The following is a 27448-nucleotide window of genomic DNA, read 5'->3' on the forward strand; positions in this document are numbered from 1 at the left end:
GAGACTAAAAAGGAAAATGATGTGCGAGGGGAAGTATTTGTAAAAAGAAAAAAAATGGTCCCTTTACAAAAGTAAGGTGAGATTATAAACCTGAAATGGCTCAAGTCAGCGGTTAAACCCTCACGTGGCCTAGAACTCAGAGAGCTAGAAGCTCAAGCTAGAAACCTTTGGGGGTCTCCTAATGGGGTACCTGAAGATTCAGCCAGACTCAGGATCTCTAACAATATTTGTACTTTGGTCTATAACTTAAGACGGTGAATATTAGGAACAGTATAATTTGCACAAATTGTTCGGTTACATATTTTGTTACTAGATGTATATGAATATGTATTAGAGGGTTACGCACTGTGTGTGTAATACACTTTATGTGATAAAAACGGCTCCATGGCCAATTAAGTTTAAGACAAGTTGGGGTCAACGTGAAGCAAGGCTACTGGGGATTTTAATATGCTAACATGCAATGGAAATCCTCAGTGAAAAGGAAGGGGCAAAAACACAGAAGGAAGCATTTTCCTAAAACTGTTTCACCATAGAATGCAGTTTCTATGTGCCAATGTGGGCAGTTACATTTTGTTCTGTTTCGTGAGGTGGAACACACTCTGGGAAGAGCTGATAGTCTTATAAATATGAATACTTCATATTTTTTTTACTGGTAGACTCTTTAATCTGAGGGAACTAAAATATAAAGTATGTGAGGCCTTGTTATATGAGAAGCAATGGAAGGAAAGAATACATGAAAGTTGTGCTGAAATATTTGCAGGCCTGGGGTATCAAAGACAATAGAGAGGGTTGAAACATTCGGCCAAGGGCAGTGACGGAGAGAAGCGTCTGGTATTTTCCCTCCACCCAGCTCACGTTTGCACCAATACCAGGGGAGTTCAGACAGAGACGGAGTCAGAGTGCAGGGCCTGTCCTCACTGCCACGCCCTCCAGGCCTCAGAGTCCCCAAGTCCAGCCAGCTTGGGGGTTGCACAAGAAGGAAGAGTTTTTACTTCAGTAAGAAATTTAAGTTCAAGATGGACAGCAGTACAGGTACAGTCTTTAAGTAATAGGAATTAAATAAGATACCATAAAAGACATCCTCAAGAGATTTCAACATCGAACAGAAAAGAGGGGCTCCAGAGATCCCCAGGACAGCTGTCACTAGAGAAAATAAAAGTCGTTCCACGTTTATTTCTCAGCGAGTGGAGAATCCTCAGTCCTGCCCAGGACCCTTCCTGAACCACTGCCCAGTTAGTCATCAATGCAGGAGCTCTCATTTCTCCTGCTCAGAGAGAAAGCCCAGAGCAAAGGAGGTGAAATCCCAAGGCTGAAAAAATAGTCCTAATGACCAGGGCTGCCAAACAGAGAGCCGACCCATGAAAGGCAGGAACACTGGGACGTCGGGACGCTGGGCCAAGGCTGGAGGCCAATGGCGACCATGGAAGAGAATTCTTCCATTGGGTGGGAGACCAGGTTGAAAACCTCTGAAGTCCTCTCCAACTCAAAGTCTATGAATTCCTCATTCCTCCTGTCTAAACAAAATACTTCAAAGTGCTTTGCTTGCTCTAAGCTAACCTTGCCAACAAAAGCAAACAGTGATGTGAATGGTCCAAAAATTCCCCACAATTGGACGTCTACTGTCAAGCCGTTTTCTTGCTTCAGAATCCTAGCATTTGTGCTTAACTTTTCCTTTCAAGGACAGTCTCCTTTACGCTCCATCTTAGTTGCTCGAGGCAGAGGAGGATGTTTAGGCTTCTTTAGGAAGAGTCATGTGCGCCTGAAACAAAGTCACAAGTGGTGACTCCCATGGGAGGCATCAGAAGTAGACAAGAATGCCAGCCAGTGGGAACAAAGAGTTTGCTCTTCTCCTGCTACCCCCTTAGCTTCCTTCAATAATGCATGGCTGATCATTGAGAAGGTTCTCTCTTCCAAGACTCATCTCTTTTTAAAAGCTGGCACAAAAGGGTCTGTTAGTTTTGCCTTTGCTTTGATACGATTGATTTAGAATCACAAACAAGGCTGCTCCCATCCTCCAGCGCTGTCAGCGGATACAAACTACCTATGGGTGATGTCCCAACACATCAACAGGATTTCCCCAAGTTCAAGGCTCTCCTTCACAGCTTTTTTCTTTTTCTCCTTATAAAGATTGGTTTCCTACTCACAACCCTACAAGCATCCTCCCGAGCTTTCTAGACCTTAATGCCACTTATATAATTTTTAATTGACTATGTTCACCCTCATCTACATTTACCCAATCTAGCCTGTCTTCAGTGCATATGTGAAACTACTTCTCACCCTGCCAATTCAGCTCGTAACTTCTTGACGTGACAATTCCATCTTTCTCCCTCTCTGTATCTACCTCCTCTATGCCTTCATTTTCACCACAAGCTTGTATCCCAAGTTGTTTAACATCAGGGTCCCTCAAACCTGTCACTCTTGGCATTTGGAGCCAGATAATTCTTTGTTGTCAGGGTCTATCCTGTGCATTCAAAGTGTGGCAGCATCCCTGGCCTCCCCCTACTAGATGCTAGTAGCCCCTGCCACCTCCCAGCTGTATCTCCTGATACTGTCAAACACCCCTTGGGGAGAGGGGACAAAAATCACACACTACCCCACTGAAACCACCTGCCACATAACAACGGGGAAAAGGTTCCTTGTGTCTGTCCAGTGTACTTTTGGGGAACACTGTCACCTGGGCTGCTGAACAAAGTGCTTCCTCAGATACCAGCTTGGGGCTGCCCTGAGGATGTGACTAGAGGATGAACAATGCCCAGAGAGCATGGATCCTCTCCCTCTAGAGTCACAGTCACCCAGGCAACCCTCTGAGCAGAAAGGATGGCACATGTGCAGGTGATGATACAGGAGAAGTAAGCAGGGCTGAAAGGCAGGGATGGAGTGTGCAGGCCAGGCAGTCAGGGGTGGGGGGACACTCAGGAGGACTGGGCTAAGGCAGGTGCAGGATATCGAAGCATCAAACAGAACCGTCTTGCTAGGGGCCTCCTGAGTCAGAAAGGGGTGGTTCGATGATCCAGGTTTAAGTAGGTTGGATCCACAGTCCCCACGGCCACGAATCACAGGGCAGGAGCTAACCCACAGAAAGCACTGGATCACACCCACATCCCAAGGCGAAGCTGGCCTTCCTCGGAGCCTTTTTGATGTTGCTGTGGAACATGGCCCAGGCCCAGAGATGAGTCAAAGATGACTTTAAGGAAAACAGGTGTGCGGGTGCTGGGCAAACGGGAGTGGCTCGCCGCACCTCCCCCTCCTTGCCTGTCCCCTGGAGGGCTGCCTCAGAGCACGGCCACACTCCCTGCCTCTGGGAAGTCTCTTACTTGTCCACAAGTCTAGATTCTCCAGCACCTCACACCACCCACTTACCTACTGGAGTCAATTACCCTTCAACCAAGAGACCCTAGGAATCTAAAAGCAGAGGAAACAGAATATTATAGAATTATTATATATAATATATATAATATTTTTATATAATTATTATATAATATATATAAAATATTATATATAATTATTAATATTATAGAATTATTATTATTATTATAGAACAGAATATTATACCTCCAAAGGTATTCTCCCACTTGGAGTATTTATTTCCACAACCAAAAACCTAGGATTGACTCATTTAGTAACTCTGCTTTCACATCTAAGTCCAGTAGAACCAATTTGTTTTCTCACTACTTCCCTCTCCCAGATAAAAATGCAAGGTGCTTTCCAGTAATAAACACTGAGCTAGTGATCCAGGCATCCACGTGGGTGGGCGACACTGACACCATGTTGGGGGTGAGGAAGAGGACAGACAGAGAAGAGTTCACACTCCCTGCTTCCACTCACATGAAGTTTCAAGGACACACAACACTAATGGATGGTGAGGAAAATCAGCAGATACACAGCCTGGAGCCGACAGAGAGCCTGGCAGGAGCAGGAGGGCAACGGCAGGTGCTGCACGAAAGATGGACGTCGATCTTGGTATCGGTTACACAGGTGCAGACAGAGGTGAAACACATCACGCTGTATGCTAAAGACGGGCACACGGCATGCGCTTTACTGTTCATAAGTTATCACTTAGTTTAAAAATGTCAAGGTGCTTTCAAACGATGTAAGATACTGCAAGAAAAATAACACAGGAAGCACAAGAAACCTTTTCTGACCCTAGAAAAGGACACAATATATTTGTCCTACATGTATCAGAAAGCATTACTAATGTTCTCAGGAGACCCAGGTACATTTCCCACTCTGTGAGGATGACATTTTTAATTGGGCAAAAAGATTCTTGTGGTCTTGTGTGTAGATGAGGCTCTCAGTAGGTGAAAGGACACAGAGAAAACGAGCGCCAGCGGCACGAGCGCCAAGCTGCCGTGCGCGGCTGCACGTGGAAGCAACATCCCATGTCATAAACATCCTAGGAGGTGTCCTGAATCTGGGTCCCTGAGGACCAAGGACACCTGCCTCAGAAACTCACCGGTGGATGGCCTCCTTCTGAGCCCAGCTTCAGAGACTCGTGGTGACACGATTCACAGAGATGGCTGCATTTTAGCCTTCGTTTTGCGACGTAGCCAAGGAAGCTAACTGGCACGTGTGGAGCTGCCTTCTCAAAGTCCACCAGCTGGAACAGGACTGAAGGCACCTGCAGCTCATTAAGACCCCTGAGTAGCGATTCGTTCATTTGCTTAAGGTGAACACAGATTTGAGAAAAGTGAGGGCACATTGGGTCAGCACCTTAGATTGACTGGGAATCCAAACTTACTTGCCGCAGAGAGAGAGAGGAGTCTGTTACTGATGCCAGTCTCTCCTGGCAGGGGCCCAGGTGTCCCTCAGTGTCCGCAGTGAAAGGCCAAACCCGACTTTCCACAGCATCACTGAATAAAGTGTTGCACACATGGGTGGGCCCTGGGTGCATCACAGATACTGGCATGTTCTAAGACAAAAGGGTCCTCACGATACCACAAAAAAGATGTTAAAAAATAAATAATTTTTAAAAAAAGCCAGCCTGGGATCTGATCGGTCCGGGCGCTGGTTCTCAGGCTGCGGCAAGCAGCGGCAGCAGCTGGCAGGCTTTCGCACACCAGATCCCCGGGCTCTAACTCCAAGCTCCTGCAGCAGCTGGCAGGCTTCTGCACACCAGATCCCCGGGCTCTAACTCCAAGCTCCTGCAGCAGCTGGCAGGCTTCTGCACACCAGATCCCCGGGCTCTAACTCCAAGCTCCTGATTCAGGGGCTCTGGGGGGGCAAGCTCTCAGGTGCTGCCGATGCCACCTGTCCTAGGAGCATGCTGGGGTGGCTTGTGTCAGGGCTGGTCTGTCACTCAGAGCAGCTTAGACACCACCTTCGTTCAAAGGACCTGCACCCACGTAAAGGTGACGGTTACTACCAGCGAACAGGCTTATCTGCAGGGTTTCCTGGTATCTCCATAACTTCTAGGGCTTGTCACGCTGCCACTGACAGGTGTGAGTAAACTGTATCTGAGTAATTAGATAGGAAGATTACACTAGGGTCTGACATCTGTCTAAAAAACAGCCTGGACAACTAGATTCATCTTTATGTCTATTCTTCTGGAACTCACATTCTAAATTTTATTAATTTCTTTTTTTTTTTAATCTGAAGATCTAGATCTAGGAATACCAATACCTTCACTATTTTGTTCTAGACAGTTTCGGGGTAATAATGTGAACCTCTTCTCAGTCTCCAAGTTGGAAGTGAAACCCGGATTCCATGCAACAGAGTATTGTCAGAAGACGACCTTCTCCGCGAGGCCTCGCGGGCCACACAGGCTCCACCCTGAGCCAGCCGGCAAAGACACAGATGAACAAGCCAGAAAAGTAATAAAAGCATAACACAGAAGCAGTAAGGACACAAGGAAGTTGTTCACCACAAATATTATCTGCATGACACAAGCCTGCTGCCACATTCTAAAATCAGCCAGCAGTGACAGGAGAAAATTTTACATGTCCAGCAAATTCAAAGGAGGGCAAGAAAATGTGTTTCAGCAAAGTCTCACAGCGTCCATCTGAAAAGCATGAGGGTAAAAATGAGAATTTCCTGGAAATTCGGCTGGCAATACATCCCTACACCAACATTTTAAGCCACTGCCTCTCCCAAAGCTTCTTAGGTTATTCACCCTGACTATGTACGTCCAGGGTCCCCTCCATTTCTTTCCAGCTAGCCACAAACATGGACTGTGGAGTCAAAAAGGATCGGGTTTGGCTCATCTGTGCCACTGATTCAGCTGTGTGACCTTGAGCAAATCACCGTCCTCTCTGAACTCTGCTTCTATTAAATGGAGATAATAAAACCTATGTCCTAGGAGTCCAGATTAAACCAATTATTCAAACACACGGCATGCATTAAGACTCAAATACAGCTTTGCAAAATTTTATGTTATTGTAGTAAGCACACTCAACATGAGAGCTGCCCTCTTCAATTTTTAAGTGTTCAATACAGTATTGTTAACGATACTAGGTACCAGGTACCACGTTGTAGAGCAGACCTCTAGAACTCACTCACCTTGCCTAGCTGAAACTTAATTCCTGTTGACTAAATCCAGCAATCCCACTACTGGGTTTTCATCCAAATGAATTGAAATCAGATCTCACAGAGATATCAGCACTCCCACGTGCATTACAGTACTATCCACAATAGCCAAGATGTAGAAATAACCTAAATGCCCAGCAACAGACGAATGGATAAAGAAAATTTGACATATTCTGCCTTAAACAAGAAGGAAATACTGCCACATGTGACAACATGGATGAACCTTAAGGACATGATGCTAAGTGAAGTCAGGCAGTCACAGAACCACAAACACTGCATGATTCAAATGTATTCATCAACAGCCCCATTCTGCCTTTACATACTCTCGCTGCCTAAATGGGCTTTCTAAGGTGATCTAAATTCCAAAGAATACAATAAAGCAAACATGCCTCTCTATAAAAATCATTCCTTCACCAAACCTGCCTGGGATTTATTACCCCTCACTGTTCCTATGTGCAATCTTTCTTTGCTTTTCTCCTAACCCCCATTTCTCCCCGACTTTCCTCCTTGCCTCAGAAACTCCCAGGAACGAAGTCCCATTTCTCTCACCAGTGCCAACTACTCTACAAGCCCATGAGAGGCACCAGGTGCCAAGGCCTGCCTCTTCTAGACTGCCTGGCCCTGCGGTGTCAGCAGCATGCCATGTCTGTGATAAGTCATGAGGCTACTGGAGTCTGAGTGGAATTCCTCCAGGTCTAAGATGTCCACATGCACAGGTGTTCCCACCCATCAGCTTTTCATAAATGATAGAAGCAACAGCCAATATCCGGAAGAGCTACAGTTACTGTCACCACCAACCCACCCACTGTGCCTCTCCTGAGCTACAAAGTCACACGTGGGCACTAGTAAGTAGGAGGAGAAACTGAGAGAAATGTTATTGCTCCCACCTAAACCCTGTCTAACCTCCACTGCCTCACCTGGCCATCAACGCTGGCCCTTTCCCACCTGCTTCCCCTACCAGTAACCTTGAAAGGGAAGATCGTAACTCCAAGCTTCTCTAACTCTGCTATGAAATTTTAAAGCTCTAGATCTGCACTAATTCTGGATCAATAAATGTTGAATGAGGATGTAACTGGGAAAACTCATGCAGCTATAATAACAACAACAGTGCAAGGATTAGAGATTCATAAATAAGAAAAAAACTCATTTGCTACTCTCAAAAAGAGTTCTTGAGGAGGAGAAACCAAGATGGCGGAGCATAAGGACGTGCGCTCACTCCCTCTTGCGAGAACACCAGAATCACAACTAGCTGCTGGACAGTCATCGACAGGAAGACACTGGAACTCACCAGAAAAGATATCCCACGTCCAAAGACAAAGGAGAAGCCACAATGAGACAGTAGGAGGGATGCAATCACAGTAAAATCAAATCCCATAACTGCTGGGTGGGTGACTCACACACTGGAGAACACATACCACAGAAGTCCACCCACTGGAGTGAAGGTTCTGAGCCCCACGTCAGGCTTCCCAACCTGGAGGTCCGGCAATGGGAGGAGGAATTCCTAGACAATCAGACTTCGAAGCCTAGTGGGAATTGATTGTAGGACTTTGGCAGGACTGGGGGAAACAGAGACTCCACTCTTGGAGGGCACACACAAGGTAGTGTGCGCATCGGGACCCAGGGGAAGGAGCAGTGACCCCATAGGATACTGAACCAGACCTACCTGCTAGTGTTGGAGGGTCTCCTGCAGAGGCGGGGGGCGGGGGGGAAGCTGTGGCTCACCATGGGGACAAGGACACTGGCAGCAGAAGTTCTGGGAAATGCTCCTTGGCGGGAGCCCTCCCAGAGCCTGTCCAAGGCCCAACAAAGAGCCCAGGTAGGCTCCCGTGTTGGGTCACCTCAGGCCAAACAACCAACAGGGAGGGAACCCAGCCCCACCCATCAGCAGACAAGCGGATTAAAGTTTTGCTGAGCTCTGCCCACCAGACCAACAGTCAGCCCTACCCCCCATCAGTCCCTCCCATCAGGAAACTTACACAAGCCTCTTAGATAGCCTCATCCACCAGAGGGCAGACAGCAGAAGCAAGAAGAACTACAATTCTGCAGCCTGTGGAACAAAAACCACATTCACAAAAAGACAGATGAGATGAAAAGGCAGAGGGCTGTGTACCAGATGAAGGAATGAGATAAAACCCCAGAAAAACAACTAAATGAAGTGGAGATAGGCAACCTTCCAGAAAAAGAATTCATAATAATGATAGTGAAGATGATCCAGGACCTCGGAAAAAGAATGGAGGCAAAGATGGAGAAGATGCCAGAACTGTTTCACAAAGACCTAGAAGAATTAAAGAACAAACAGAGATGAATAATACAATAACTGAAATGAAAAATACACTAGAAGGAATCAACAGCAGAATAACTGAGGCAGAAGAATGGATAAGTGACCTGGAAGACAGAGTGGTGGAATTTGCTGCCGTGGAACAGAATAAAGAAAAAAGAAGGAAAAGAAATGAAGACAGCCTAAGAGACCTCTGGGACACTATTTAATGCAACAACATTCTCATTATAGGGGTCCCAGAAGGAGAAGAGAGAAAGAAAGGACCCAAGAAAATATCTGAAGAGATTATACTAGAAAACTTCCCTAACATGAGAAAGGAAATAGCCACCCAAGTCCAGGAAGCGCAGAGAATCTCAGGCAGGATAAACCCAAGGAGAAACATGCTGAGACTTATAGTAATCAAATTGGCAAAAATTAAAGACAAAGAAAAATTATTAACAGCAGCAAGGGAAAAATGACAAATAACATACACGGGAACTCCCATAAGGTTAACAGCTGATTTCTCAGCAGAAACTCTACAAGCCAGAAGGGAGTGGCATGACATATTTAGAGTGATGAAAGGGAAGAAACTACAACCAAGATTACTCTACTGGGCAAGAATCTCATTCAGATGCAATGGAGAAATCAAAAGCTTTACAGACAAGCAAAAGCTAAGAGAATTCAGCATCACCGAACCAGATCTACAACAAATGCTAAAGGAACTTCTCTAAGTGGGAAACACAAAAGAAGAAAAGGACCTACAAAAAAAAACCCATAACAATTAAGACAATTGTCATAGGAACATACATATCAATAATTACCTGAAATGTGAATGGATTAAATGCTCCAACCAAAAGACACAGGCTTACTGAATGGATACAAAAACAAGACCCATATATATGCTGTCTACAAGAGACCCATTTCAGACCTAGGGACACATACAGACTGAAAGTGAGGGGATGGAAAGAGATATTCCATGCAAATGGAAATCAAAAGAAAACTGTAGCAGCAATACTCATATCAGATAAAATAGACTTTAAAATAAAGAATATTACAAGAGACAAGGAAGGACGCTACATAATGTACAAGGGATCAATCCAAGAATAAGATATAACAATTATAAATATATATGCACCCAACATAGGAGCACCTCAATACATAAGCCAACTGCTAACAGCTATAAAAGAGGAAATGGACAGTAACAAATAATAGTGGGGGACTCTAACACCTCACTTACACCAATGGACAGATCATCCAAAATGAAAATAAATAAGGAAACAGAAGCTTTAAATGACACAACAGACCAGATAGATTTACTTGATATTTATAGGACACTCCATCCAAAAACAGAAGATTACACTTTCTTCTCAAGTGCGCATGGAACATTCTCCAGGACAGATCACATCCTGAGTCACAAATCAAGCCTCAGTAAATTTAAGAAAATTGAAATCATATCAAGCATCTTTTCTGACCACAACATTATGAGATTAGAAATGAATTACAGGGAAGAAAACGTAAAAAACACAAACACATGGAGGCTAAACAATATGTTATTAAATAACCAGGAGATCACTGAAGAAATCAAAAAGGAAATCAAAAAATACCTAGAGACAGGGCTTTCTTGGTGGTGCAGTGGTTGAGAGTCTGCCTGCAGATGCAGGGGACATGGGTTCGCGCCCCGGTCCGGGAAGACCCCACATGCCGCAGAGTGGGTAGGCCCGTGAACCATGGCCGCTGAGCCTGCGCATCCAGAGCCTGTGCTCCACAACGGGAGAGGCCACAACAGTGAGAGGCCCATGTACCGCAAAAGAAAAAAATACCTAGAGACAAATGACAATGAAAATACGATGATCCAAAACATATGGGACGCAGCAAAAGCAGTTCCAAGAGGGAAGTTTATAGCCATACAAGCCTACCTCAAGAAACAAGAAAAATCTCAAATAAACAATCGAACCTTACACATAAAGAAACTAGAGAAAAAAGAACAAACAAAACCCAAAGTTAGCAGAAGGAAAGAAATCATAAAGATCAGAGCAGAAATAAATGAAATAGAAACTAAGAAAACGATAGCAAAGATCAATAAAACTAAAATCTGATTCTTTGAGACGATAAACAAAATTGATAAACCATTAGCCAGACTTATCAAGAAAAAGAGGGATGGCTTCCCTGGTGGCACAGTGGTTGGGAGTCCGCGTGCTGATGCGGGGGACCCGGTCCAGGAGGATCCCGCGTGCCACGGGGCAGCTGGGCCCTTGAGCCAGGGCCGCTGAGCCTGCACGTCCAGAGCCTGTGCTCTGCGGTGGGAGAGGCCACAACAGTGAGAGGCCCGCAAACCGCAAAAAAAAAAAAAAAAAAGAGGGAGAGAACTCAAATCAATAAAATTAGAAATGAAAAAGGAGAAGTTACAACAGACACTGCAGAAACACAAAGCATCCTAAGAGACTAGTAAAAGCAACTCTATGCCAATAAAATGGACAACCTGGAAGAAAGGGACAAACTCTTAAAAACGTATAACCTTCCAAGACTGAACAAGGAAGAAACAGAAAATATGAGCAGCCCAATCACAACTAATGAAATTGAAACTGTGATTAAAAATCTTCCAATAAACAAAAGTCCAGGACCAGATGGCTTCACCGGTGAATTCTATCAAACATTTAGAGAAGAGCTAACATCCATCCTTCTCAAACTCTTCCAAAAATTGCAGAGGAAGGAACACTCCCAAACTAATTCTATGAGGCCACCATCACCCTGATATCAAAACCAGGCAAAGATAATACAAAAAAAGAAAAATACAGACCAATATCACTGATGAATATAGATGCAAAAATCCTCAACAAAATACTACCAAACAGAATCCAACAACACATTGAAAGGATCATACACCACGATCAAGTGGGATTTATCCCAGGCATGTGAGGATTCTTCAATGTATGCAAATCAGTCAATGTGATACACCATATTAAACTGAAGAATAAAAACCATATGATCATCTCAATAGATGCAGAAAAAGCTTTTGACAAAATTCAACACCCATTTATGATAAAAACTCTCCAGAAAGTGGGCACAGAGGGAACCTACCTCAACATAATAAAGGCCATATACAACAAACCCACAGCAAACATCATTCTCAATGGTGAAAAACTGAAAGCATTTCCTCTAAGATCCAGGAACAAGACAAGGATGTCCACTCTCACTACTATTATTCAACATAGGTTTGGAAGTCCTAGCCATGGCAATCAGAGAAGAAAAAGAAATAAAAGGAATACAAATTGGAAAAGAAGAAGTAAAACTGTCCCTGTTTGCAGATGACATGATACTATATGTAGAGAATCCTAAATTGCCACCAGAAAGCTACTAGAGTTAATCAATGAATTTGGTAAAGTAGCAGGATAGAAAATTAATGCACAGAAATCTCTTGCATTCCTATACACTAATGATGAACAATCTGAAAGTGAAATTAAGGAGACACTCCCATTTACTACTGCAACAAAAAGAATAAAATACTTAGGAATAAACCTACCTAGGGAGACAAAAGACCTGCATGCAAAAAAGTATAAGACACTGATGAAAGAGATTAAAGATGATACAAACAGATGGAGATATATACCATGTTCTTGGATTGGAAGAATCAATACTGTGAAAATGACTATACTACCCAAAGCATCTACAGATGCACTGCAATCCCTATCAAATTACCAATAGCATTTTTTTACGGAACTAGAACAACAAATCTTAAAATTTTTATGGAGGCCCAAAAGACCCCATGTGGAGACCGAAAAGACCCAAAACACCCCAAGGTAGCCAAAGTAATCTTGAGGGGAAAAAAATGGAGCTGGAGGAAGCAGACTTCCTGACTTCAGACTACACTACAAAGCTATAGTAATCAAGACAACATGGTACTGGCACAGAAACAGAAATATAGATCAATGGAACAAGATAGAAAGCCCAGAGATAAACCAACGCACCTATGGTCAACTAATCTATGACAAAGGAGGCAAGGATATACAATGGAGAAAAGACAGTCTCTTCAATAAGTGGTGCTGGGAAAACTGGACAGCTACATGTAAAAGAATGAAATTAGAACACTCCCTAACACCATACACAAAAATAAACTCAAAATGGATTAGAGACCTAAATGTAAGACGGGACACTATAAAACTCTCAGAGGAAAACATAGGAAGATTACTCTTTGACATAAATCACAAAAGATCTTTATTGATCCACCTCCTAGAGTAATGGAAATTAAAACAAAAATAAACACATGGGACCTAATGAAACTTAAAAGCTTTTGCACAGCAAAGGAAACTATAAACAAGACGAAAGACAACTCTCAGAATGGGAGAAAATATATGCAAATGAATCAATGGACAAAGGATTAATCTCCAAAATATATAAACAGCTCATGCAGTTCCATATTAAAAAAACAAACAACCCAATCCAAAAATGGGCAGAAGACCTAAATAGACATTTCTCCAAAGAAGACATACAGATGCCCAAGAAGCACATGAGAAGCTGCTCAATATCACTAATTATTAGAGAAATGCAAATCAAAACTACAATGAGACATCACCTCACACCGGTTAGAATGGGCATCATCAGAAAATCTACAAACAACAAATGCTGGAGAGGGTGGGGAGAAAAAGGAACCCTCTTGCACTGATGGTGGGAATGTAAATTGATACAGCCACTATGGAGAACAGTATGGAGGTTCCTTTTTAAACTAAAAATAGAATTACCATATGACCCAGCAATCCCACTTCTGGGCATATACCCAAAGCAAGCCATAATTCAAAAGGACACATGCAACCCCATGTTCACTGCAGCACTATTTGCACTAGCCAGGCCATGGAAGCAACCTCAATGTCCATCGACAGATGAATGGATAAAGAACATGTGGTACATATATACAATGGAATATTACTCGACCATGACAAGAAATGAAATTGGGTCATTTATAGAGACATGGATGAACCTAGAGACTCTCATACCTAGAGAAATAAGTCAGAAAGAAAAAAACCAAATATCATATATTAACGGATATATGTGCAATCTAGAAAAATGGTATAAACTTATTTGCAAAGCAGAAATAGAGACACAGACATAGAAAACAAACGTATGGATACCAATGGGGGGAAGGTGATGGGATCGATTGGGAGATTTGGATTGACATATATACACTACTACGTATAAAACAGATAACTATGGGAACATACTGTATAAAAAATAAGAGTTAAAAAATTTTTTTAAATAAAAAGCAACCTCCTTTAAATAAGTTTAATTAGAAAAGCACAGTGATACAGAAAGAACAAAGGCTTTGGAAGCAGGCAAACCTGGGTTCAAATCTTGACTCCCCATACCTGTTGGCTCTGACTTGGGCTGTGTACTTATATTTTCTGACATTTGGTTCCTTTGTGGTGTAATGAGATTCTGTTTAGCAAATAAGGTTAAAGCACTTAGGACAGTGGTCCATTTCCCAGTATGCATATACCTTGTACCAAATAAATAATACAACAATAATAAGTAAATAGATAGGCATGTGTTTTAGCACCGCTTTTCTCCCCCAGCCCATCAAAGGGAACACTAGCACTTGATTCCAAAACCAAAGAAAAGCACAGTGGTTAGCAGATGGAAAGAGAATGGTAGAGGTCCCTGAGGAGTGGAAGCAAGAGACTTGGGGAAGACAAGACAGCAGTGCAGTGGAGAGTGGTGAACTCCACCTCTATCCAGCTCTGGATTCCAAGGGTCAAAACCAGTTAACACCTGGTCAAAAGTGGTAAATAGAAACAAAGTACTGACACAAGCTACAACACAGGTGAAGCTTTAAAACATTATGGTCAGTGAAAGGAGCCAGCCACAGAAGTCCACATGTTGTACTGATATGATCCCACTCACATGAAATTCCAGAACAGGCAAGTCCAAGAGGTAGGAAAGTGGATTAGTGGTTACCTAGCACTGAGGCGGGGAAATGTGGATTAACTGTCAACTAGTAAGGGGGTTTGTAGTAGGGTGACGGGAATGTTTTAAATGAATTTTAGTGATGGCTGCACAACTCAGCAAATTTACTAAAAAAATCATTGAACTGCACTTAAAATGGGTAAATGTAATGCTATGCAGATTATAGCTGAAAAAAAGGTTGTGAAAGGACACAAAAAAAGAAGTGTTGTGAACCGTCTCACCACTCCTAAGACACATTCAGATTTGCCCCATATATACACCTGCTTACTTAGCCCCAGAATATTTTCAGCAAAGAGAGTGATAACATGATAAGTTGACAGTGTGAATTTGCAACAAAAAAAATAAGCTCACTTTACCCTGAACCCAACAATCTTCACACCAACTTCCACCCCCAATATCCCAATGCCAGTGTTGCTGGCAAGGTCCCTTTTTATGGCATGGATCTCTTCCTCTTTAAAATTCTGCTCTCTGCTCATGACATGAATCACGGCTCCCTAAATCTCTTCCTTTCTCCCTGGCACTCCTCTTCTGTCTCCTGTATGTGCTCTTCTTCCTTCCCCCATCCCTTCAATGTTGGTAATCTTGAGCATCCTCTCTTTAACCTCTTTACTTCTCACTCTGGGTACTTTCCATAAGAGCTTTCATCCATTCTATATGCTGATAACTCTCAAATATATATCCCATCCCAGTCTCTTATGGAGTCATAGGGCCATAAATTACAACTGCACCATGGATGTGTTCACGTCAAACTCATTATGCTCGAAAATGAACTCAAAAAACAGGTGTCAAAATGGATAACCATCCACACTGGGTCTGCTGCTAAGCTCTTGTTCATCCCTCACTCCTCATCCAATTACTCAGCAAAAACCTCTCTAATCCATCCATTCGTCTCCAGCCACACTATGCCTGGTACCAAGCAAATCTTGCCTTCCATCTAGTGTCTCAGATTTTAGTCTAGGTACCCTAGAATCCACGTTTAGATGAGTGGTCTATCCAGAACCGACGTTCTGATCATGCAATTTCCGAGCTCCAAGTATTTAACGACTTACCATCATTTGCAAGTTTCTTTATTAATTTTCCCTTTGCTTTTCCCCAGGGTATGTCCTGCTACCTACCCACAAGTACCCTTCTCCAGCCTTTGTGGGCTGCTTGCAATTTCCCTAAGGCACCGTGCCCCTGGGTCCATCTGCATGAGTTATTTCATATGCCCTGACCACCTTATGCTTTCCCTTCTCCCATATAGCTAGTTCCTCCTAGCTCATCAGGACCCCATTCAGCATCACTCCCCGCTGTGGTCTTCCATGACACCCCCAGGCTGAGTTAGCTTCCCAGTGCCTCTGCCTCCATTTTCGCCCTCCATTTGTATTGCCTTTTCATTTCTCTGACTCATTCACCAGATTGTGAGTGACACCTTCAGGGCAAGGACTGAGTCAGTCTTCCTCATATCTTCATGCTGAAAGTAATGCCTTCCCACACTAAGCACTCAGTAAATATTTATTGAAGAAATGAATGAGAGTTTTGTCCAGATGCATCAAAACCAAATAAAGTGCTATTTTTTTTATTTCTGTCTCTCCCAGGTATTGCCTTTCACGTAATTATAGATTGTTGTATCATGCTGAGTTACAGCCCCACAAGACACATTACTGGATCTTTTTCATCTTCCATCATATGTCAGTCCTTGAATTTATTTAATCATTTCTACCTCTCTCCTATGAACTTCTCCAAGTTATCTTTCAGCTACTAAAGAATCAAAAATATTTATCATGGTATCTCTTTTCATCTCACTGATTGTTTTTTCTACAAGAGATGGTAGCCTTGAAGCAGACCACAAAATCATCCCAGCATACAATATTTTTTAGACTTATTTTTTTCATTGACATAATTGAAAATAATAGTAATCCCAAATGACTGTAATTCTCAAAATTTAGGAGCATGGACAGCTTTATTTCCCCCTTTGTGATTACCCTGACAAGAATCTGTGTAACTAACTAGATATCATTTACGTAGAATAAAATTCTGTTACAGGCAGCACGTTCACAAGTAGTCCTAATGTTATGTACATTAAAAATATAAATAAAAGCAACTGGTTTTAACCCAGCACAACAAATAACTAGAGGTTTGATCAGAAATCAGATACCAGAGTGCAGTTAGGAAAGGAAAACTACTTTCAATTCTTTTTTTTAAGAAATAAAGTATGACTCCCTTAAAACTACCTTTCTTAGCGAGCAACACATATTCTTGCTTTGATAAATGCTAAATCTTGGATGAATTTTTTTGCTGTTATTCATTATTTCTAGAGATTTAACAACCACCAACCTTCTTCCCTGAGCAGGAGAAACTACAGGTATCTCATAGCCCCAAGGTCTGTGTCCGGATGAGAACACACAGTGACGAGAAAGCAGCAGCTTGGACAATAAGGGCTTATTTTTCTCACAAAACAAGACGTCAGGAGGTGGGTGGCCAAGCGCTGGTACATCTGCTCACTGATGCCTTCAGGTACCTGTGCTCTTTCTATATCTGACACTCTACCCTCAGCATCTAGTTTTGTCTCTCAAGGTTGTGGCCTCACGGTCACAATGGTTGACATACACCCAGACATCCACGCAGGAAGGGGGAAGGGCACTCCATGGACTCTCTCTTTCTAACAGGACAGCAAAATGTTTCCAGGACCCCACCCGAAAGACAGCCGCTCACTGGGCAGAACCATCATATCACAACCCAACTTTTGATGAATTCATAGTCAACTGATTGGTGACCTGAACGTGGAAGTGATGGTCCATCACATTCAAACGCTCTGCCCATGGTCAAGGTAGGGTATCACACAGAGTAAATATACACCAAGGGGTGGCAATCTCTGGGACCATCTTAGAACTCTGCCCACCAAATCTCCACTTTCTTCTAACAACCACAATATCCAAATAGAAAACACAGAAATGTGGCTCCAAGTCCTCTAGTGTTGGAAGCAGAAATTCAAAGTGACGAGCAATGCATTGCAGATCCCTTCTGGTAATGTCACCTGGGCTCGTATGACTCAGCAGAAACGGGGAGCTGCTGGGGGTGTGGGAGGCTCCGGCAGAGCCCGCTACAGCACTGACTTCCACGCAGCATTCCAAGGACCACTGAACCCTACAGGGGACTGTCGGGTGTTACACGGATAGAGAGGAGAGGAAGAATGGAAGGAGAGAAGGGAGAAAGGGGAGGAGGCAGGGAAGAAGGAAGGACGGAAAATAAAGTTTTTAAAACTTTTCTAAACAATCAAGTCTCCTCTCTCCATCTATTAAACACACGTTTAAGGAAAAGCTATTGGGCCGAGAACTGGGTTAGGTGCTGGGCCTGTGGTGCTGGACCAGTGAGACCCACAACACGCCCTCATGGAGATTACATTATAGTGAGAAACCTGTCCGCCTCGGAGAAAAGTAATCCAATAAAGAAAATGGTTGTAAAATTGTGCTCTACAAAACAAACGATGTTCAGAGACTCCGTGCTACAGAAGAAGACAAGTTAATCTTTTCCTTTGACAGGCTACTGTACTTGGGTTAACAGGCACCATCTCTTAGCCTTATCTGTGGGGCTTTACGTTTTGCAGAAGGTGGCTTAGGCAACCGCACTACTTTATGTCAAACCTGGATTAAAACTGCCAACGTCTAGCTCTCCAAGGGCACCCCCAGACTTACAACAGGACCCCTAACCAAGCCATCTTTTTGTTCATCAGCTGGTAACAGGTCTGCAGTTTTCTAGGCACACGTGGGTGACTTCTCAGTAGATGCCAACACGTCCCTGTAGGTGGAGCTTTCTGTATGTCTATGCCAGCCTGACAGGGAGTTTCTCCTCGCTGAGATTTGCTTCTGCGCAACGGTCTTCTGCTCTTCATCATCTCTGCACGAGATCTGACAACCCACTGACTCTTCCAAGTCTTTTTTCTTTTCTGTTCTTCCCTCTTAGATTGGGTATCCTTCCTGGGTAGGGAAACTGCATTCTTATTTACAAGCAAGAAACTGATTTCCCTTCCCCTCTAGCAAGGAAACCAGTTGCACACTCAGCAGGCAGATCTCACAGCCATCGCAGTGAGGAAGCCAGCATAACGCAGGCACACGCAGCAGATGTCTCGCTGGTGGATATTTTCTCAGCAGAAGGTCCATTAACCTTCAGCACCCAATCTTCAGAGAATGTTCACATTTACCAAGGCTTCATTTCTGTTGCATTTTAGGCTCCCTGTGAGTTGTTACACGCAGATCTTTGACTTTTCAAGAACAGAATTCTGGTGTCCAGTGGTAGCTGGCTGTAATATGTGTGGAGTCCCAGCCCCACTGACCTCACAGGTGAAGGGCCTACTGGCCTTGGGATTCCCCTTGGAAGACGCCCCTTTAATTCACCTGGATAAACTCCCCTGACCACTGCCCAACCAGATGCAGTGTGTGGACATGGTGGGGGACAGGGTACACGGCTCTCAGCTCAGTCCACCCAGGTGCTTCCCGTCCGAGCATCCTCTGCTCCTCTGCTAAGCTTCAGCAGCTACTAAAAATTGCAGCAACTAGAAAACCTCTGGGGCAACACTGCAAATGCTAATTCAGGGAAGAAAGATGGGCATGGCAGCCTTGAAGGACGCTTTCAACTAGACAGCAGTACTGCAAATGATCCTAATGAATAGAGAGGGTAACACCCCTGCTGTGGTTGCAGAGATAACCCTTTAATGAGCTCGGATTTGAAAGGAATGTGAAGAGAAGCTGGAAGGAGGAGTGTGGAAATTGAACTGAGAAGGGTAAAGCCCCCAAGGCGCTGAGGCTTCTAGAGTGTCCCCAAGTCAACCTCAAAAGCTTTGCTAAGTATGGGCGGAGAAGAATCGGACCCAGTAGGAACAGAAGTCTTGCGTGGTGCAGACACAACACTGTCAGATGAAGCGAGCGAGTGTGTGGTATTTGCGAGAATGTTTTTAACCTGGTGTGTGTTATCTACGGCTCTGGAACAAGTTACCACAAACTTCGTGTCTTAAAACAACACACAGTCATTAGCTCAGTCTCTGTGGGTCAGAAGTCCAGGCATGGCTTAACAGGGCCCAGTACTCACACTTCCACAAGGCTTTTCATCAAGGGGTCAGTGGCCTGTGCTGTGTGGAGACAGAGGTCCTCTTCCAAGCTCATGTGGCTGTTGAGAGAATTCAGTTCCTGGCAGCTGTAGGACTGAGGTCCCCATTTTCTCACTGGCTGTCAGCTCCTAGAGTCTGCCCTCAGGTACTAGCCACGTGACCCTCTTATAACGGGGGAGCTTATTTCTTCAATGGCAGCAGAAGTATCTCTCTCCGGTCTGCTCCAGTGGGGTCTTATATAACATAATCATGGGGTACCATCCCATCATCGATGCCCTGTAAGGTATACCCTAATCAAGGGAATGGCATTCATCACATTCACAGGTCCCACCCACACCCAAGGGGAGAGAAGCATACAGGGCATGTCCTATAGGACATGGCGATCTCAGGGGCTGGTTTAGCATTCAGCCCACCATAGCTAGAAAGGAAGGAATAACATCGTTAAGATGGCACCCAAATCAAGGACAGTAAAGGAAACAATCTAATTTAAACTTAGTTCCACATTCTAGACTCAGGCGAATATTCTAAGTCCAGTGGACTTCCCTGGAACAGTGCACCCCAGGAACTACAAAGAACCAGCCTTTGTAATCCTGGAATACAGGCAAGTTTCCAAAAGTGGACCAACTCTAAAAAAGGAGAGCAAGTAGACTCAAAGCCAAAGACTCATGAGTTGATTATTAATCCTCCCCCAAAATCTAAAATACATTAGGCAGGTTTTGTAAGCTCCTAGAAAATGTTGTGTGGATTACCAGGACTTAGTATTGGTTTTCTAATACCATTCCCTTCAGTCCAACCCATTCCTTTGACAGCTTTTTGGAGAAAATGTTGAAATTATGGTCCCCTTTGACTGTAAGCTAGTTCAGAGAGATGTTCCTTATGGGGAAAAGGAAGAAATATTACCTGATGTAACGTGTTCAGGTGCTCTTTTTTCTAACTGCTGTACCCGGAAGCACATCAACTGAAGTGAGATGGATGTTAATCTGAAAAGTGGCATCTGGCAGTTAGACAAAGCACTCAGCACTGGCCTGCTCAATATTAAAACTAATATTTTGAAGGGTTTGTGGACTGGCTATTTTGGAAACACAGGTCCATGAACTGAATCACAGACTGAAAATTCAACATCATCCCTAAAGCTTAACCAATGGGCAGCCGTTGACATAACTGAGCATCAGTATCACATGCTGACTTGCACATGGTCGATCTTTAACCTGATAATATTTAACAGATCAAAGTAAGCTTCTCCACAAAGCCTCAAAACCTCACCTGGGGAAGTGCAACGTGAGAAATCCCTCGCGTAACATCCTCCTTGTGATAAACACCAACAGTTCTAGCTGTCTCATGCCCAGTATGAACAAGAGCCAGAGAGTTACTGAGAGTTACAATGGTTTTTTTTTTTTACTCCTTCGAGAATGTTCTGTGTAGCATCTGTGTCCCACAATGTTAATAGATGGCAACGAGTGGGAAAAGGTATCTCATGGTCAAATATGTGTGGAAAAGACACAGTTGGATGAGGTTAAGTGAGTTTCCTTACTATGAGCTTTCAGGATGTCAGTGTGTATCTGGAATATCAAAGAGTGGACAGTAGTTTCACAGAGACTCTCATGCAACTAGATTCTGGAAAATCTCAGGGAAGAACTAAACCACCACAGCCTCAAACTATGCTAATTAGTGCAATGTCTACGTTTAAAAAGCTAAGAATCAAAATGTGATCTGCCCTGGACACCAGATTTCTGGACTGCTAAATTCAGTTCTGGGGGCCCTGCAAGTTCTGAGTTACTCTAGCCAGGCAGAGCACACCCAGAAGGGCAAAGTCACATCAGGTGGAAGGTGACTGCAGGAGAATCAAGCCCCTTCCAAGTCTTGCCATATCTGGTTTCAAGCTGCCTTGTTCACAAGACACTCCTATGAGCCACAGAGAATCCTTTCATCTTTACAGTGAGACCTAATGACTCATTTTTTAAAATTTATTTATTACTTATTAATTTTTTCTGCTGCACTGGGTCTCTGTTGAGCGCGGGCTTTCTCTAGTTGTGGTGAGCTGGGGCTACTCTTTGCAGCAGTGCATGGGCTTCTCTTGATGCAGAGCATGGGCTCTAGGCGTGTAGGCTTCAGTAGTTGTGTCATGCAGGGTCTAGAGCGCAGGCTCAGCAGCTGTGGCGCACAGGCTTAGTTGCTCTGCGGCATGTGGGATCTTCCCAGATCAGGGCTCAAACCTGTGTCCCCTGCATTGGCAGGTGGATTCTTTTTTTTTTTTTTTTTTTTTGGTTCAACTTGCTGACTTTATTTATTTATTTTTTTTGTATTTATGATTGGTAATTTTTATTTTATTTTATTTTTTTTTAAACATCTTTATTGGGGTATAATTGCTTTACAATGGTGTGTTAGTTTCTGCTTTATAACAAAGTGAATCCGTTATACATATACATATGTTCCCATATCTCTTCCCTCTTGCGTCTCCCTCCCTCCCACCCTGCGTCTCCCTCCCTCCCACCCGGCAGGTGGATTCTTAACCACTGCACCACCAGGGAAGCCCAAGACATAATGACTCATTTTTAAGCAACTGAATATGGCAAAAGTGAAGGGATGTAACTTCTGGAACTAGGTTATAAAAGTCTGTGACCAGTCTATAGAGACTGCAAGTGGATTATGTGTTTGCCTAGGGCTGGAAGGTTGGGTGGTGGCTAAAGGGTGTGGGGTTTCTTTGGAGAGTGACGAAAATGTTCTAACAGTGACTGAGGTGATGGTTGCACGAATCTTCAAACACACTAAAAGCTATTAAATTGTACAAACTGAATGGGTAAACAGTATGGCATATAAATTATATTTCATTAAAGTTGTTACCAACAAAAAACAAACTGGGATTTCCACCTTGTTTGCCCTCTCTCTGGATCTTCTCATTTGCTCACTCTGGGGAAACAAGCTGTCGGGTGATGAGCTGCCCTGTGGAGCATCCCATATCACAAGGACCTGGCGCCACCTCCAGACAGCAGCGAGCAAGGCACCGAGGCCCTCAATCCTGTAAGCCTGCAAGAAAATGAATCCTGCCCACAACCACGTGAGTAAGCCTTGAGCTGACCCTTCTCCAGGCAAGTGTGAAGATGACCAACAGCATCTGCAGCCTGTGAGACAGCCTGAAGCAAAGGAGCCAGCAAAGTCACACCCAAACTCTTGACACAGAAATTTGAGAAAAAGCCCCTAAATTTAGGGGACATTTGTTACACAGCACTGGATAACTGATACACTTCAAAAGAGTCCCTCTGTTGTTACTTTCTGTTCTCTGCCAGACTCCTTTCCAGCTTCCAGAAAAGAGCCTTGTAAGATCTGTCCAATGTAGTGCTTCATGTTGGATTATTCAGACCATTCCTGTCCCCAGCCCTTGCCTCACCACTTTCCTCACCTGGGATGTCACTTCCCCACTCTTCAACATGCCTATGATGTTTATACCTCCTTCAAGCCCTCGTATTTTCTATAAAATATAAAACCCACCTTCTGACCACACCCAATCTCTGCCCCAAAGTGATTTTTCCTGGCTGGAAATTTCTTGGGCACAAGTAGATTCACTGAGCATCAGTATCTAATGACATCACCTATGCAGAGTTGACCTTTAGGAAGATTTCCTTTAAATCACTTTTCAGGAAAAAAAAAAAGTTTACTCTCCCCATACTCATATTTCTGTATGAATTTTTACAGATTTGCATTTATTTTATTCATCCTTTGTTATGTCCCAATTTTTACTTGCCCTTCTTCAGTATACATTTTCTTATGTGGGTGAAGAATTCCCATTTTTGTTCTTTCTTTGTCCTTTTCGCATTGCACTGTATTGTCTCACATATTTAAACCTAACCTTATCCAGGTGATATTAATTTAGATTTCCAATTGCCTGCTATGTTGTAACATTGTATTAACTTTTAGTTATTCACCACTGATGTGTATACTTTTAGTTCCCAAAATACCACGTGGGTTCAGCCACTGTAGCTACTTCATCATCCATCTTTTGTATCTTCAAGTATGCATGGCCCAGTACCTTTAATCTGATTTTCACTAGATTTACTACCTTTCTTCACCTGAGAAAGTTACTACAGTTTTTAAAGTGCTGAACTTATTACCAGACACTCTGTAGCAAAGGAAAATTGGTTCTACTTTTTGGAGGCTCTAACTCACATGAACTTCATTTCATACAAGGTTCTTCTTTGTCATCCTTGGAGGAAATAAAATTTATGTGAAAATGTTCTTATAGATAAACAAAGGCTGACATAGTAGAAAATGAATAGTGATAGAATATACCAAGAAGTTAATAACAAGAGGAAAACATCAAGAAATTTTTTCTAGGCTAACATATTTGAAGGCTGGCCGAGGTCACAGTTAACTAGTTTTGGATTTCTCCGTCCATTGTTCAAGGGAAATGGTTTGCATTCCACTCCCATATACCCACATGTTCAAGTGGTCTACAGTCTGACTGATGCTCTGTACGTTCACATACATTGTAGTAGAGCTTGTCTGATGTGGCCATAACACAGAATACATTTTTAGAAAGCAGTTAGTCAAAGTTAAAGCGTAACTTGAAAGACGGTTATATTCATTTATTTTTCATAGCTGATGTTTCAAGGGCTCTTAGGCTTATAAAATCATCCCTGCAACGCCATCCTTTTAAATCCAGATTATGTTCGGATTTCCCTCTCTCTCTCTGTAATATCTGTTTTTATTCATATCTTGTGTTTCCTTATAAAACAGAAAATCAGAAGAAGAAATTGGCTCTTTTTTTACACATGCGCGCACACATGCACACATGCACACACGCACACGCACACACACACACACACACTCAACTACTGACTCTTCTCTCTGAAAATCTTCTCAGGGTTGAGAACACATTCCTGACTCATCGGCCTGCGCATCATATTCTCCGTGACCCTAAACCAAGGGCGTCATGGTAAGAAACAACCCTTCAACAGAGATAAGATTCTTCTGGGTTCTGAGAAACTGCACTAGACTTAACTACTGTAGAAACACAGTGCGAGACTTTGTGCTGTTTTCTTTCATACGTTGCTTCCTTTAATACTTATGTCAATTCACATCTGAAAACTAACGAAAAAGAATTCAAGGCTCTCCTTATACTGAACCTCTCTCCCCACAAGCGTAAAGCAACCGAAGTCGTTGTTCATGACGTGGGCATTCTAGGAACTCTTTACAGCTCCTGCTGAGATTCACTAGACCAGCGCTGTCACCCCTGTGGCCCTCCTGTGCCCTCCATTCATCCAGACCCCAGCTCCTGCGAGTGTCATGTCACACTCACAGCTGCCACCAGTGCCATTCCCCAGGAATGTCCCCCAGCGGGAATAGAAAGGGAAGGCAGAATTTGTTAAACCTCGAGTTCTACTGATGTATATTTTTAGGTTTTAGTGTGCAGACATCACCTAATCACTTCCAGTAAACTGGTACTCGGGGAAACGAGGTCTCCATGGGACCCAGATTCTGAGAACCAGAGTAGAAGGAGTGTAGCCATTCTCCCCGAGCAAAGCCCCACTAGGTCAATAAAAAAGCCTTGCCCTGGTTAAACTCTACAAGCTTTTATTTTTATGAGTTCAAGTTCCTGTCCTACTTGCAAAGACATTGCATAACACAGACTCAGGAACACACCAGAGATGATAGACTTACTTTTAATACAAATTCCTCCTTTTCTGTTCTCATCCTTAAACTTCTACTCTGCTCTACCATTCCCTAGTGTCTCTTCCTATTTAAAAAAAAAATTACACTCAATTAATACTAGACATTTTCTTCTGAGAAGCTTTCTGTTGCTTAACTTGAGCAGTGGCACACCGTAACAATGAAGAGTAGGTTAAAATCACTGCTCCACCACACACTAGCTGTGTGATCTTGGGCAAGGTACACAGCCTCTCTGTTCTTCAGCTCCCTCTGTGATATGGGCATAGTGATAATGGGCACAGTGATGTCACTTTTCCCACGAGGATTTAAGGAGTTAAAGCACGTAAACCACTCACGGTAGTGCCTGACACAGGGAAGGCTACGTAAGGGCTGGGCTTGGCGCGTTTAGACACCTGCTCTACCACCTATACCACTTCTTGACCAGAGCTTGCAAAGCCCCCATCTTCTAGCTCTCTCTTACCCAGTGCTCTGAGACCACAGATCCCGCAATTCCCTCTTACCTGCACAAAAAGTCCCTCTCAACCATGGCAATGAGTTCTACTCCTCTACTCCATTTTGAAGAAAGGTGACATGATTTAAAGGCACGGTGACGTCACACAGAGCAAACCAGACTGAAGGTGGGGGGTGGGCTGGGGATTCAGTCAGGGACGGAGAGGGCGTTTGCAGGGGTGACTTCACCGAGTTTCCTGAAGGAGGTATGTGCAGGGGTGCGGGCGGGCTTGAGGGAACCCTCGGGGAGGGAGAGCGCTGAGGGGCTCCCGGCAGCAATATCACAAGGCCTCCCCTTCCCTCCCGACAAAGCAGCAGCCGCAACCTCCTCCCGGGAGGCCCTGTGGCTGTGCTCACGTGCAAACAAAGTCCCGAGATTGAGGAGTTGGGCTGCAGTGGTCCCCAGCCCCCCGCTGAGCAGCACGCCCCTCCTCGCTTTCCGCAGGGCAGCTCTTACTAAGGGCAGGGCAGGAGCTGAAGGCGGAGGCTGCAGGCCTCTCCCTCACAGCACTGCTCTCCGGAGTCACAGACCCAATCCCGGCCGCCTGTCGGTACCACCCCTTCCATTCAAGACGTGGTACCATCCCTTCCATTCAAGACGTCTCTTCTGGCCCTCCAGGTGCAATCCTGGGACGACGTCGCTCGGGTTAGGAACGGCGGGGCAAGGTGTGCAGTCCTGTCCTCTGTCACGGATCCCTCACTGCCCCACACGCTCGTCACCTCCCCTCCAGCCTCCGCCCCGCTGCCTCCTTTCCAGCCTCCACCGTCCTCTCGTCACCTCCCCTCCAGCCTCAGCCCCGCTGCCTCCTTTCCAGCCTTCACCGTCCTCTCGAGGGCACAGCAGCCTGGGCACCAGAGCCTTTGTCTTACCTTTTTGCTCTCATGTCTTCTGCTCCAGAGCCATCTGTGCCTGTTCTGGATTCCAGAACAGAGCCCAGAGTTCTCAAGGCTCACCCACATCAGTACCCAAGGCATCAGCCAATCCTACTTCCCAACACCAGGCTCCGTATTACCATTTACCCACACATCAGCCACACGGGATTACTCACCACCGCCGAAGTGCAGCACGCGCTCACCACCCTGCTCCTTTCACCTCAAGGCCGCCCTCCAGTCGGGATTCCCCCCCTACCCCCTCCCCAGCTGACATTTGGACCTGTCATCTCCCTTACTGTTTCTGAGAGGTCAGCTCAAACGTTCCCTGAAGCCTGCTTTTGTTAACCTGGCAGAAACAAGGAATCCTCTGCGTGACCACAGCTCTCAGTATTTCCAGAACGTTCCCCGTGCCGCCCTCCATTTGAGGGTTGAGTGTGGGTCACCCCACTGTCCAGCCCACTGACCCCCATCAGAAGTTAAACCCCCTCGTGGCAAAGAGCACAGCGGCAGCACCTCGGGCACAGGGTGGACCCTCCGCAAACGTTTGCTGAACTTCATGATGATGCCCTGTCAGTCTCACCTTGGGCTTCGTATAATCCTTTGTA

General features: G+C 44.3%; 1 long non-coding RNA gene across 3 annotated transcripts in view; it reads right to left on the reverse strand.

Moving 5' to 3' along the window:
- Positions 1 to 27448, reverse strand: part of LOC137217834 (uncharacterized) — a 214795-nt gene that overhangs the window by 40625 nt on the left and 146722 nt on the right. The gene's annotated exons all lie outside the window — the stretch shown is intronic.

The sequence above is a fragment of the Pseudorca crassidens genome, chromosome Y (assembly GCF_039906515.1).
Source record: "Pseudorca crassidens isolate mPseCra1 chromosome Y, mPseCra1.hap1, whole genome shotgun sequence".
NCBI lineage: Eukaryota > Metazoa > Chordata > Mammalia > Artiodactyla > Delphinidae > Pseudorca > Pseudorca crassidens.